This window comes from Gobius niger (assembly GCF_951799975.1).
Source record: "Gobius niger genome assembly, chromosome: 17".
NCBI lineage: Eukaryota > Metazoa > Chordata > Actinopteri > Gobiiformes > Gobiidae > Gobius > Gobius niger.
Window position 1 is genome coordinate 11,302,987 of NC_136868.1, and position 12,532 is coordinate 11,315,518.

The 12,532-nt window shown below is 43.0% G+C and overlaps 1 protein-coding gene across 1 annotated transcript in view; it reads right to left on the reverse strand.

The window, feature by feature from the left end:
- Positions 1-6,710, reverse strand: part of cdh24a (cadherin 24, type 2a) — a 54,927-nt gene extending 48,217 nt beyond the window's left edge. The window contains exon 1 of the mRNA XM_079574863.1: positions 6,559-6,710. The gene's annotated coding sequence lies outside the window, so the exon portion shown is untranslated. The remainder of the gene's footprint in view (positions 1-6,558) is intronic.
- Between the last annotated feature and the right edge of the window lie 5,822 nt (positions 6,711-12,532).

Genomic DNA, 12,532 nt, shown 5'->3' on the forward strand with positions numbered 1-12,532 from the left:
TTCCTGAGCATATTTTCATCCTTTTTCCAGATAAATCTTGTCCCGCCATAACAAAGCTGTTACTCATATCTTCCGTCTTTGCTGTTTTGCGTTAATTGTGTTTGGGTCGGCGTCTTTGCCCATATTCCGGCCAAGTTTAGTGCGGCCCTAAAATTTTTCAATTAATTTGTGGCCCGGAGGCTTGGCGGCGAGGAGGGGCACAGGTACTTTACTGTTCTCTTTCACACACAATTGCCCGGACTTCCATGTGATTGATGGTCTAACTCAAGACGCGGAGCCCATGCCTCAATGCCCAGCGGTGAAAGAAGTCCCCCTGAAGAGATTAATTAGCCTCATAAATAATCGAATCAATGACTGTCCTCGTTTCCCAAAAGTTTAATGATCTGAGTTTCGTTTAGTGTTTAGCTCCAGATCTCGGCCATTGATCTTTTAAAAGCTGATATAGTGGAATTTGTCAAAGGATTAACAAGACTTGAAAATGTGGTGTGATCACAGCTGTTTAATGTGCATCTATCAAAGCTTGTAATCTTGATAAATGTTAACATCATCCAACACTGAAAACACGTGCAAATGGATAAAGACAAAAAGTCGAGAGACACCGGAGCTCCAGCAACAGTTCAGATTAGTATACTTAAAAAATAGCCCATTTATAAAGCACATTACATTTCTTCCTCCATTTGGGCTCTCACATCTGCAACCTGTAACTGTTCACCCATTCACAATATCCAAACACCATGCAGACGCTGGAGTCACAGCTGTGTCTTGCCCATAGACACAAAAACAGAGATCACACAAACAAACTGGAAAATGAGCTGCTACCCATTCACTATAATACTTATTTGGGTGCCTTTACTGAGACATTTCTTTTAGCAGAAGTGGCAGTAGTGGCTCTGTGGCTGCACTGGTGGTTCCTGAAAAGACATTTCACTTGATTGACTGACATCTTATTTCACCAAACCCCACTGTAAGTGTAACTCTGGATTCTTGTCTAAAACCCATTGATGGGACTGACAGAGCTACCGATCAGATTTTGAAAGCTCTGAAAGATAGTGGAAACCTCTGCCAAACCAACAGGTGAAGCACGAAGCTCGGGCTGCACGACACGACAAAAAGTAATTAACAAGAGATTGTTTCAACAAATCTTGTAAAGAAACAAGGCTGAAATTGACGTTTGCATAGATGAAAGACTCTCCCGATGCATCACCTAACATTGACATGACAAACATTTGTGTGTATATTGTGTGGCCCTACACTCAACGCTGTAACTCTTAGGTGAAAGGAGTTTACATTAGCCCTGAATGGTATTCTCCTTATTAGAAATACATGTTGCAGATAAACGCCGATATTTGATCCACTATAAACTTGAGGGAGCATGATTTGCCGTATGGATGGCACCAGGCATCTTCTGCTATTGAAAAGAAAGTAGGAGGGACTGCCTCGCTGGGCAAACATTTGGATTGATTTTATATAGGCATTTATCTGAGACCTATAGTCTATTTATCTGAGACCTATAGTCTAAAAACTCTATGCACTTACAGCAAGGTTAGTCTTGACGTTACTTTGTTTATTGTTTATTTAGCTTAATCGTCTCTGTGTGATTTTATTGCCAATCTTGTCGAACACCATTGGTTGTTCCACACCACAGAGCACTAAAACATGCTTTGATTAATTTAAATGCAAATAAGCTCGTAGTGGGTCTATATGGTTTAAAAAGCAGGCGCCTTTGATGGCTCCGTATAATGGAAACCATAACATGTTCTGATACAGCTGTGCTGATATGCTCATATGAAAGACAGCACATAGAAAATCCAATTTATTCCTTTCCTAAAGACACTGACCCACTTTCAAACACACAATTTGATCACAAGAAAGTAGTCACTAAGTTGTATCTCTTTTGTGGAAAAACTTATTCTCTCTTACTCACAATTATGCCAAGTCACCCACATAATGCTTCATGTTCAGCCATTGTAAGCCAGTCGCATCTGCTGGTTGTCGTCTTAAAATTCTGAAAAAATATGAGGGATGCGTCTTCAAGAGCACTTTTGTCTTTTTTCCCCTTGATTTGTGTATTCACATACACTGTTGCGAGACTCGGATTTCGCTCCGTGCCAAGCTCCGCAGCACGAGAGCCAGCAGTACTTGTCATTCGCTGTTGTTTGAAGTCTTTTGGTCTACGCCTGTGTATAAGATATCAGTGCAAATGTAAGGCAGCCAAAGAGGATGAAAAGTGCGGGGAAGATTTGCCGTGGCGGGCTCAGAGGAAGGAGGAGTGATGAGAGCCGGTGACACGCGGCGGCTCCAAATTGCAAATCGCTGTTTTAGTCCTGAGTCGCTCCACTGAAACAAGGCTATTTCATTTTTATTAAAAATAGCCTCTGCGTGTCAGGCCGGTTACATGGGGACAAATGGACGAAGGCGAGGGAAGGGGGGGAGGCAGGGGGGGAGGAGAGGCGGCGGAGATGTGGGTAGTCAACAGGCCGAAGTCAGATTGATGTTTCAGATTGCAAGATTAGAGTTAAAAAAGGTGCATTTATGTAGCACACACACACTGGGCACACAAAAGCACTTATGTTTTAAGGAGCCACTTGGCCACTCACAGAAGGGTTACGTGCTTTGCCCATGACCACAATGACAGCATGCTCTGGTGGAAGTGAACCCCCAACCCATCAACCAACTGAGCTACGGCTAAACACACTGGTCTTAAGTCTGTTTCTAAAAGGAAATGGCTTTCAGATGAATATTTTGAGAAAATAACACTTAAAGGAACAGGCCACCGTTTTTCCATACTGAGACGTAATAACACTTTATGAGCACTTTCGACCTCCGTGCAGTAAAGTGTAGATGGTGTTATTACGCCTCACAATATAGTTCCCCTTTTTATCCACTTACAAAATCGACATGTTTAATTTTGTGTAACTATACTTGATCGTGTAACTACTTACGTAACCGGATTTAAATAGGGAAAACGTGGAAGAGCTTGGTCGCTTCCAACTTCACCCCCGTGGCTCCATAGAGGAGAGAAGGAGACATCCTTGGTCTTTTTGCGTGACTGAGCGCACGCACAAAGATCAGACAGTCAACTCGTCTAAGCTCAGGTAAGAACATATCTCAGTATGGAAAAACGGTGGCCTGTTCCTTTGACTCAAAGCAAAAAGGAACTGACCAATCCCTTCTAGTCCTAGCAGCAGAATTCAGATGAAAGTCCGTAAAAGAATTATATTGATAATGTGCAATTTTTGGTGTGGTATGGTGAGACTGTAGAGCCGATCAGTATTGTAGATGTTGTCATCCTTTGCGATCTCATGAAATACGATGTAATTAGTGAGAATCACAGCTTGTTGCCCCCACATAAAGCCACCGATAGGAGATGGGGGAATGGAAATGTCGACTGCATGCGTCTTGTGTTTGAGCATGGAGCTGCAGTAAACAGAAGAGACCTGAATCACGATGCGCTGCTGCTCACCATAAACGGAAAGCTGTATATTTCTTGCAAGTCACACCATTGGCAATCTCTTCAAGTTGACAGATTGTCAGAGGGTCAGAGCGTGATTGTATATTGTCATAGTGCCCGAGTTTCGAAGCTGGAAAAGCTTGTCATCGGTGGTCAGAAAACGGGAAAAGCTTTCTCACGGCCACACGATTAGCCCAAACAAATCTGTCTGACAAAATGGATTATCATGAGTCACAAATGATGTAATCCAATACACCAAGTGACTGTGAAAGGGAAAATGACAGTGCCTGATGGGAGTAATGGTATTGACAGTAAAATAGTAACAGTTTCAGAAACAGCTGGAGCAGGACTTGTCGCTGCCACTTATAGACACTAAATTGCAAGTCGCTGTTGTCGTCCTGAGTCGCTCCACTGAAACAAGGCTAACAAAAACAGTCCATGCACATCAGGCTTTTACATAGCAAATGGAGAGATAGAGACTTAAAGAAAGACAGGAGCAAAGAAAGAAGGAGGAGGGACCGCGGGGGTGGTGTCTGAAGTGCTTTGGAAAGTCCTAAATGGCCAAGACGTGGACAAATTCAATCCCATTTAAGCGTCCCTGGCTTTCTTCTGCCACTGCCATTTGTCTTAATGCTTTTATAGACCTATCATCCATTCTCGCCGCCGCTCCTCCTGCATGTATAAAAAAACAGGTCCTATTCAAAAGGACGCGGTGACAAGAGGCCCAGCGCACTCAGCACATCAGTCAGCTCATTAAAGTCTGGCTCTGACACTCAGACAGCTTAACCTGAAGTGGAAAGAAACAGCGGCGACAAAGTGAACCTATTTGTCATATAAGTGTCATGTGAAGCCTATAAGTGTCATGTGAAGCTTAAACGTAAGTGGGACTGGTGGCTTCACAGCTTCGGGTTCTCGTATAGCGCGAGACCACCCCCGACTTAAGGGAATCCTCTCAGTTACGACGAGAAGAAACGCGTCGAGAGTCGGCAGAGGCGGCGTTAACCGTTTGATTCCTGCTACAATTGCACAGTTCATATCGAAAGCGTGCGTTTGGGCAGCAGCATTGATCACGACCACGCTGAAATCTCAATATGAATGGTCACAAGTAGTAAATCGCAAAGGCTGCAGCTCTTACAAGGAGTCTGCATAAAAACTCATAACCCCGCACTTTAGAATGTACGGGGGGTGAAAAATTAGGAGGATCAGCACTTCAGCCCTTTCACAAAACACACAATGAGCCTTGATTTGATAACAGATCAAATCACATCCAAGAAATTCCCGATTTGAAAATGGTGCAACCCCTTGCTCTACCACATGCTTTATCTCAAGCATGCAGACTCATGTTTGGTGCATAGCTCAACACCACATGTGATACTGTACGTGCCAAAACACTTTCCGACAAATAAATGTTGAATAATCAAGTGTGTGAAGAGGCAGCACCGTTGATTGGAAACATGCACAAGTTGGGTTTGCTGGTGATAAATGAAAATGGACTAATCAAAGCTTGAGCAGGATTCGTAAAGCCTTTGGGGGGGATGCTTGGGAAAAAAAACTGGGAGAGCTACCAGTGGCTCCCAAACAACATATAAAACAGTGGGAAATGTAATGCTGTAGTGTCCCCTATAGACACTCAAGCATGAACGAGACATCTGAACATGCAGGGCGTGGAAAAAAAGCATCGTATAGGCGACATAAAAATGAACCACATTATTTTTGAATTGCTCTCACAATGGTAATGTGAACAATAATAACACGGACAGAGAAAGAGAGAGAGCTGGATATGAGCTGTGGAGATGACTGACCTGTTTCCTTGGGGAATAAATGAAGACGCAAGGCGACGGGGGACTTTTTGGACACCAGCGAAGAAGGAACGGGGAGGGGCTCGAGGGCTCTCAAATAGGGCTGCGCAGTATATCGCGAAAAAATATCGGATTGTGATGTCGGGTGACGCAATATCGCAAGAAAACACGATATATCGCAAGAAGCCACAATACATCGCAACATCACTAAGGCCTTCATCTGAGTGAGATCCACGCTTTTTTTTGGTGCAAACTCAGCCAAATACAAACATGCACTGAAGTGATAAATGTGTAGGCTAAAAGTACAGTTTTAGAAAGCGATACGTGATTACATTGACTAAATTAGTAGAAAAACGAATTACGGAACGTGTTGAAACGGTTTCGTGAAATATCGCTATGATAACGCTATCGTTCCGCGCTACTCTCAAACACAGAGGGCCCTGCGCGAGGGACAAAGTAAAGTATTCAAACTGGATCTCAATGAAATGCAAGTATGACACGCAAAATTATATAACGAAACATTATTCAGAGACTTGAGAATTCATTATTTTATTTTTTTGCTTTGTCAACTCAACTCATTCAAAGCGAAGGACTCGTGCTGCTCACACTCAAAAAAAAAAAAAAAAAAAAAAAGTCACGTAGCGGCATCCACGCGCACAACCGCACACACACACACACACACGCACATCTGGACCGCTCATTAGCATAGCCTCACGAGACACACGCCGAACAGCCCCGAGCGCGACCTTGTCTTGTTAAGGGAAAGCCGCGAAATGACCTACTTGATGCGCGGCGCGTAATTTTGCACACTTGGACAAACTATTCTAACGAAGGCAGCTTTCCCAAAAACGCTCTCGCCCCCTGCTCCCGCGGCTGCACCCCGGGGGGTCCAGCGCAGCGCGTGGCCACGAGCGGTCCGCGTGTGTGTGTCAAGTGCTATAGGTGAGCGCTGTAGCTTGAAATTACCTTCGCAATATGTCCAAGCGCATCGCCCATTTGGCTCACCCGCAAGACTGGCCAAAATGTGTTTAGGTTCCATTTCTTCTTTCTCCCCCCCCCCCCCCCCCCCCCTCAACTCCAGCGATCCAGCAACATTAGGCGCAATGAAAGGCGAAAGGTTTTGCTTGTTTCCTAAATATAGTGAGGAAATTTACACTGCCTCCCCTCATAGCCTATAACAAGTGATGGTGAGTAGATCTGACAGTTGTAACTAATGGGCGCTTGTTAAACGCTTCAATCCGGTAAAAGTGTCCGATCGTGAAGGTGGAAAAAAAATAAAAATAAAAGTCTTTTCCAAACAGGGCTTACCGTGTGCTGATCCCGCTGCGATGTGTGCCGTGCTCTGGCTTTCTCCCCGCGTTATTGGAGCTGAAACGATCCCGCGCGCTGGAGGATGCGAGGAGGCTGAGCTCGACGTGAGGTCTGTCCACTTAGCCCGGTCTCTCACTCACTCTGTCTGCAGCTCATCCCTCCCTTCAGCCCCCTTCCTCTGTCTCTCCGTATGCTCTTTTCCTTAAGACAGACCACCATAAAAGCTTTCTACTTTTATTGAAAGCGGAGGCTACAGACAATTCCTAAATAAATGATGATTGCACTTGGATTGGGGATCATGATCAAATTGGCTGTCTGCTCTGTCTTCCTTTTTTTTTTTTCCTTTTTGCAATCATTTGGGCAACATCTAGGCTGAGTTAGACTGGGTTTAGCCCTTTTCTTCTTCTTTTTCCTGTTTGACTGCCTTTAGGTTTGATCACAGCATGCATTCCCTGTGTCATTGTTTCAGTAAGCTTCTTCAATGTCAAAAGATCCAGTGTCACATGAATATTTTACCAAGATCTTGCATTGATGATGGGAGAGTGTGACCACTGTGCAAAGCCTTCTCCACCACATCCCAAAGAGGGGTCAAAATGGGCAGGCAGACTTAACAAAGGTAGAGTTCTCATCAGACATTTATTACTCACGCAAAAGGAACTTCTCTGACACACAGAGGTCTCACACAAAATGGCCCCCAGTGACTAGAAGCAGTCAGGTTTTATTCTTCCCCCTAATGGGAAAGGACCTCCCACCGGAAAGTACCTCAATGGGTGAGTTCCACATGCAAGTTCAGCAGGTATGTTTTAACATTTTACATAAAATGAAATGATAAGTGTTCAAACAAAGACAACATACAAATCAAAAATCATACACAAAAGGAAACACAAAGCAAAGTTAAACCAGTTTCCCCCTGCCACATGGTCCAGCCTAAGATTTCAAAATGGCCGACCAAGACCACGCCCCTTCCTTTCTCACCAGGTGGTACAGGTAAATGTCTACTGAGTAAATGAATAAACAAAGTTTTAAATGGACAACGTGAAGTAATTATTTACTTAATAAAATTTATCAGGGGTTATTGTTAGCTGGTGTATATTGCAAATGAAACAAACGAAGCAAAATAACCAAAATACATAATGGGACAAACCCACTTTGTCACAGAGGCTACCACAGTCTTGCACGGGCACAAAGACCAGACAGGTACGTATCAACTTGTCTAAGCTCAAGTAAGAACATATCTCAGTCTGGAAAAACGGTGAACTATTCCTTTAAGATCTGGACTCTTCTATTCATGTTGAAAATGATACTCCCTGAACCACTCTTTCACAATGTAAGCACTGTCATCTTGGAATATGTCCGGGCCATCAAGGAAGTAATCCTTTGATGGAATAACCTGGTCATTGTGGATGTTCAGGTCGTCAGCTGATCTCACTCTTTTTGGGCACATAGTGTTGCTGAAACTGGACCACCTGATCAACTGCAGCAAGCCCAGATCATAACAGGCGACTTTTTTTTTCAGGCAGTTTACTGTATTCAGATTGGTTTTGGTTCTGATTTAGACCTAGCTCCATTTGTCTTGAGTTTGACTGGTTTACACTTTGTTTTGTCCAAATTAGACCGTGTTTATGGATTTGACATGCTTTAGAGATGATTGAGTTCTGGCTTAGACTTGGTTTAGTCCTTGTTGTGTGTGGGATTAAACCTGTTTCGGCATTTATACCTATGTTTGAGCTGACTATGTTTGGGATTATGGTTTAGATTAACCAAGATTTAGCCTCGTCCAGATTTATTCCTGTATGTATTCATCCATCCATCCATTTTCTTCCACTTGTCCTTTGCCGGGTCGTGGGGGCAGCTGTTGGAGCTGCCCAAATCACATTGCACCTGCCCCTTATGGCTCCTCTTGCAGGTGGTGGGTCCACGGGAGGACGGCCTCACGATTCTTACCGGGCCTGTTGGTCTCTCATAAGGGGCTTCTGAACTGCTCTTTGTCTGACCCGTCACCTAGGACCTGTTTGCCATGGGAGACCCTACCAGGGGCGCAAAGCCCCCGACAACAGAGCTCCAGGATCGTTCAGGTGCTCAAACCTCTCCACCATGTTAAGGTGGCGGTTCCAGGAGGGCCTGTGTGTATTCCTGTTTCATAATTTAGACCTATTTTACCAAAAGTCTTGCTCAATTCTCTCTTTTGTCTAGTATTCTCTTTGTTTAATTAACAATGCAATTTGGCCAACCCCCCTCAGGTTACTTTATAGTCAGGCTTCGATTAAAGACTTAGAAGAAAAACATTTTCCGACCTGCGCTGAACAACAGCTTGCAAACCGTTGCGCGAGGGACTCATGTTCTAAACGACTGTCTCCAAATAAATACAAAAATGTAATCACCCTGGTATTATAACTGAAACGTAAGGCTGCTATCATCTCCCTCTAGTCACATGAAGTCTAATCTGCTTAAGTACAGCCAGTGCGCATAAAATCACTCCGCAAATGAGCATTTCCCATATTCTGCCCACAAGCCGCTGGACCCGGCACAGCGCGTGCCAGGGAGGAACGCAGAGATGAGACTCCAGCGGTCGTGCCAGTGTGCTCCGCTAACTAACAGCATGTCAAAACACATGAGTGTAATTGCCCTTCGCTGATCGCAGATTTAATCCACTAAAGTGATTGTGCCGCCGAGACGCTTTGTGCCCCGACTTTAACAGACACTTTGATGGACTCACACTGCCACGTTCCAACTCATAAGCTGACTCCGTGGCTTTTTCTAACTTATTTGGTGTCTACTTAGGGAAATATAGATTTTTACGCATGTCAAGCTAGATTTATAGGGCCATACAACTCTTTTAAATGCACTTCTGATAGTATGTATTAGGGTTAATAGGATTGTAAAAGTGGTGGGTGCTTTTATGTTACAGTACTCAGACTAATCCTGCCAATCAGCTGCCTTTTTATACAGTGATTTTCGAAGCCATTTTTACAGCTGAACCTATTTTCTTCAGGCTTTGGACTGCACAATGAGTCCAGTGATTTTTTTCAAACAAAATAAATAAAGAGATTAAAACACACACAGTATTTCTATATAGAAAGTACTTTTCAAATTGTAACACTTCCTTATGAATGAACTGACATAAATAAATAAATGAATACAATTCTAACACTTATTTATCCGCCTGAGGGATGGAGTGTGAGATCGACAGACGGATCGGTGCTGCGTCGGTAGTGATGTGGTGGGAGTTGAGCTGAAAAGAAACCTCTCGATTTACCGGTCGATTTATGTTACTACCCTCACCGACCTGGCTCATGACTGAAAGGACAAAATCAAAATCAGTTTCCTTCATAGCTTGGCCTTATAATTAGGGGGTATAAAGGGTGAGGAGCTCAGTCGCCCGAGAGGAGCTCGGAGTAGAATTGCTGTTCCTTAACATCGAAAAGAGCCAGCTGAGGGGGAGGAGGAAGTGTGTGGATAATAAAGTGTGTGGACAGGAAAGTCTGAGCATCTCTGCTCTGACTGCTGCCTCCCAGCCCAGAAAGAGCATAAGAGAAAATGTATGGATGAATGATGGATGGACTTGCAGCATTTGTGGCAGTAGCAGATATATAACTGTTAAAAGTTACAATGAGATTTGCTTAGATATTTGCATTAAGAAGCATTCACTTTGTCACTTTTTGCTGATAAATATGTTTTAATTACTTAAATATAGACTAAGCACTTTCTCCTCTGACATTTGCTCATTACGAAACATTGGCGCCAAGCTGATAAAGTGGCACCTTTGAACATTATAATCAGTGTTCGACTCAACACATGACAGCCCTTGATAGTTTTTAAAATTCTGTCAGCTTTTCCTCTGAGCAACATGAAAGCCTTATTAAACAAGTGGTGGTCTAAAGAAGCGGAGACGCAACTATAAAGAGAAAGGTTAGCCGTCGCATCGAACGCACCCAGCTGTGGACACGCGGTTATTAATACCAACAGTAAAGTGACTGAGAGTGGAATGTGTCAGGACTGGAGACGACATGCTGCCAAATGGCTTTAAGAATACTCCACAATTACTTTCAAATGTTATTTGCTCCTTCATCGTCTTCAACTTCTCTTTGGAGTTGCGAATTGTGTAAAAAGCATCCTATGACATACACCACGCCAGGGTACAACAGTCTCATAACTCTTTCTGTCATTGAAGAGTGGGAGAGATGCTCCACTCCTATCGGGTAATACAGGGCTGGAAAAAGGCAGCTCATATTATTTTACCTACATTTTTCTAAAACATATACAGCCAAAGATCATCAATTGTCAAAGTGCTCTCAAAACATTCTTTAAGAAGCCTTTCGTCAAAAGGGGCTACCCAATCTAAAATCATAGTATGCCCAGTGTTTTATTCTCAGACAAAGTGGCCGACACAACACAGCCTTTTCCAGAGTGTGGAGAAGTCTACGTAAAGAAGGATGTGTCACAGTCACACCAAGGCCGCTATATTTTTTTTAGATGGATTGATAGAATGATGATAGAATACAAACAACAATTATGCTTTGGATGGACGTATAGCACTTACTATTATGGTTTAGAGCACAATAGAGCTCATGAGTTAACCTCAGCTTAAATGGAAATGGGTTACACCCTCGTGACATTTAACACAAATAGAAACTCCATTTGACTCCTAAACAGGTGCTGTCACTACTGTAAACCTGACTAACCTGGTTAAAAATCTCCATGACGAAAATTGAGATCATGATTCGTTGCACAGCCCTCAGGTAACCAATGAAGCGTTCGGACCAGTGAGAAAGCTACTCAACTTTTTTCTTTTTTTTTCTTTTTTTTAATGCTTTTCTTGCAATGACATATTGTTTCATGACAGGCCACCATGACATTTATTTTACATTTTTACTGGGTTTGACATTTTTGTGATGTTTATTATTCATCCTCAGGCACAGGATGAAGGATGTCACATATAAAGACGTAGAATTTCCTGTTGTATACAGTACCATAACTTACTGTACCTTTCTGGAACGCTTCCTCATTCTACACTGTCTGACCAACAACAAAACAAAAAAAACATTTGATCTGGGTTTGCAGCAGTTGGTCAGATATGTGTCCAAAGAAGAGACCACCTGACGACCTTAACATCCTGAATGACCTGGTTATTCTATCAATGGATTTCTTCTTCCCTGATCAAGATGACACTGCCAGTATTCATCAGGCTCACATTGGCTGTTACTCGATTGCCAGGATCCTCCCTCCGTTGTCCAAGGAGGAGCTGAGTGTGCGAGGGGTCCAAGTACATTGGAACTCCACTTGGCAACGCGGTGATGATGCGGGTTCTGTCCGAAATGGCCGAGATGCCGAGGATCCTTGCAACTGAGAAAGCGTGGTTCAGGAGCATTAGACATCATTTTCACACCGGCCACCCACACAGTTCAAATCTTTACAACATTGAGAATCTTCGCGATGTGGCGGAGAAGGTTTCCTCCCATCATCAATGCAAGACCTTGGTGAAAACACTAATGCAACATCTTTGGCATTGCAGAAGCTTATTGAAACAAAGCCTCAGCGGATGTGTGCCGCAATCAAAGCTATAGCCTGTCCAACCAAATATTAGAACACGTCACCTTTTTCCACTTGTCTTCAAAGAATTGCCACTTCACTTGTGTAAAGCTCATCATAAAAACCTTTCAGATGCACTTTAAAGTATCTAAAGCAAGATTAAAAAAATCTAGTTCTGTCTGCTTTATCTTAGAGACATCCTCATTTTTAAATTAACCAAAAAGCTAAAATAGAGTGACCAACAATTTCACAATTTATGTGCCAAGACAGAATCCACATCAACATACACTGCGTTCCAAATTATTATGCAAATGACATTTTTCTAAGAATTTCTAAATTGTCAACTCAAATGAGAGTCAGCATAATTTTTAAGTCTTTAACTGGTGGAGGATCATTTAAATGTGGTGGAAAAAATTTCCTAGTGATAACAGTATTTTTTTCA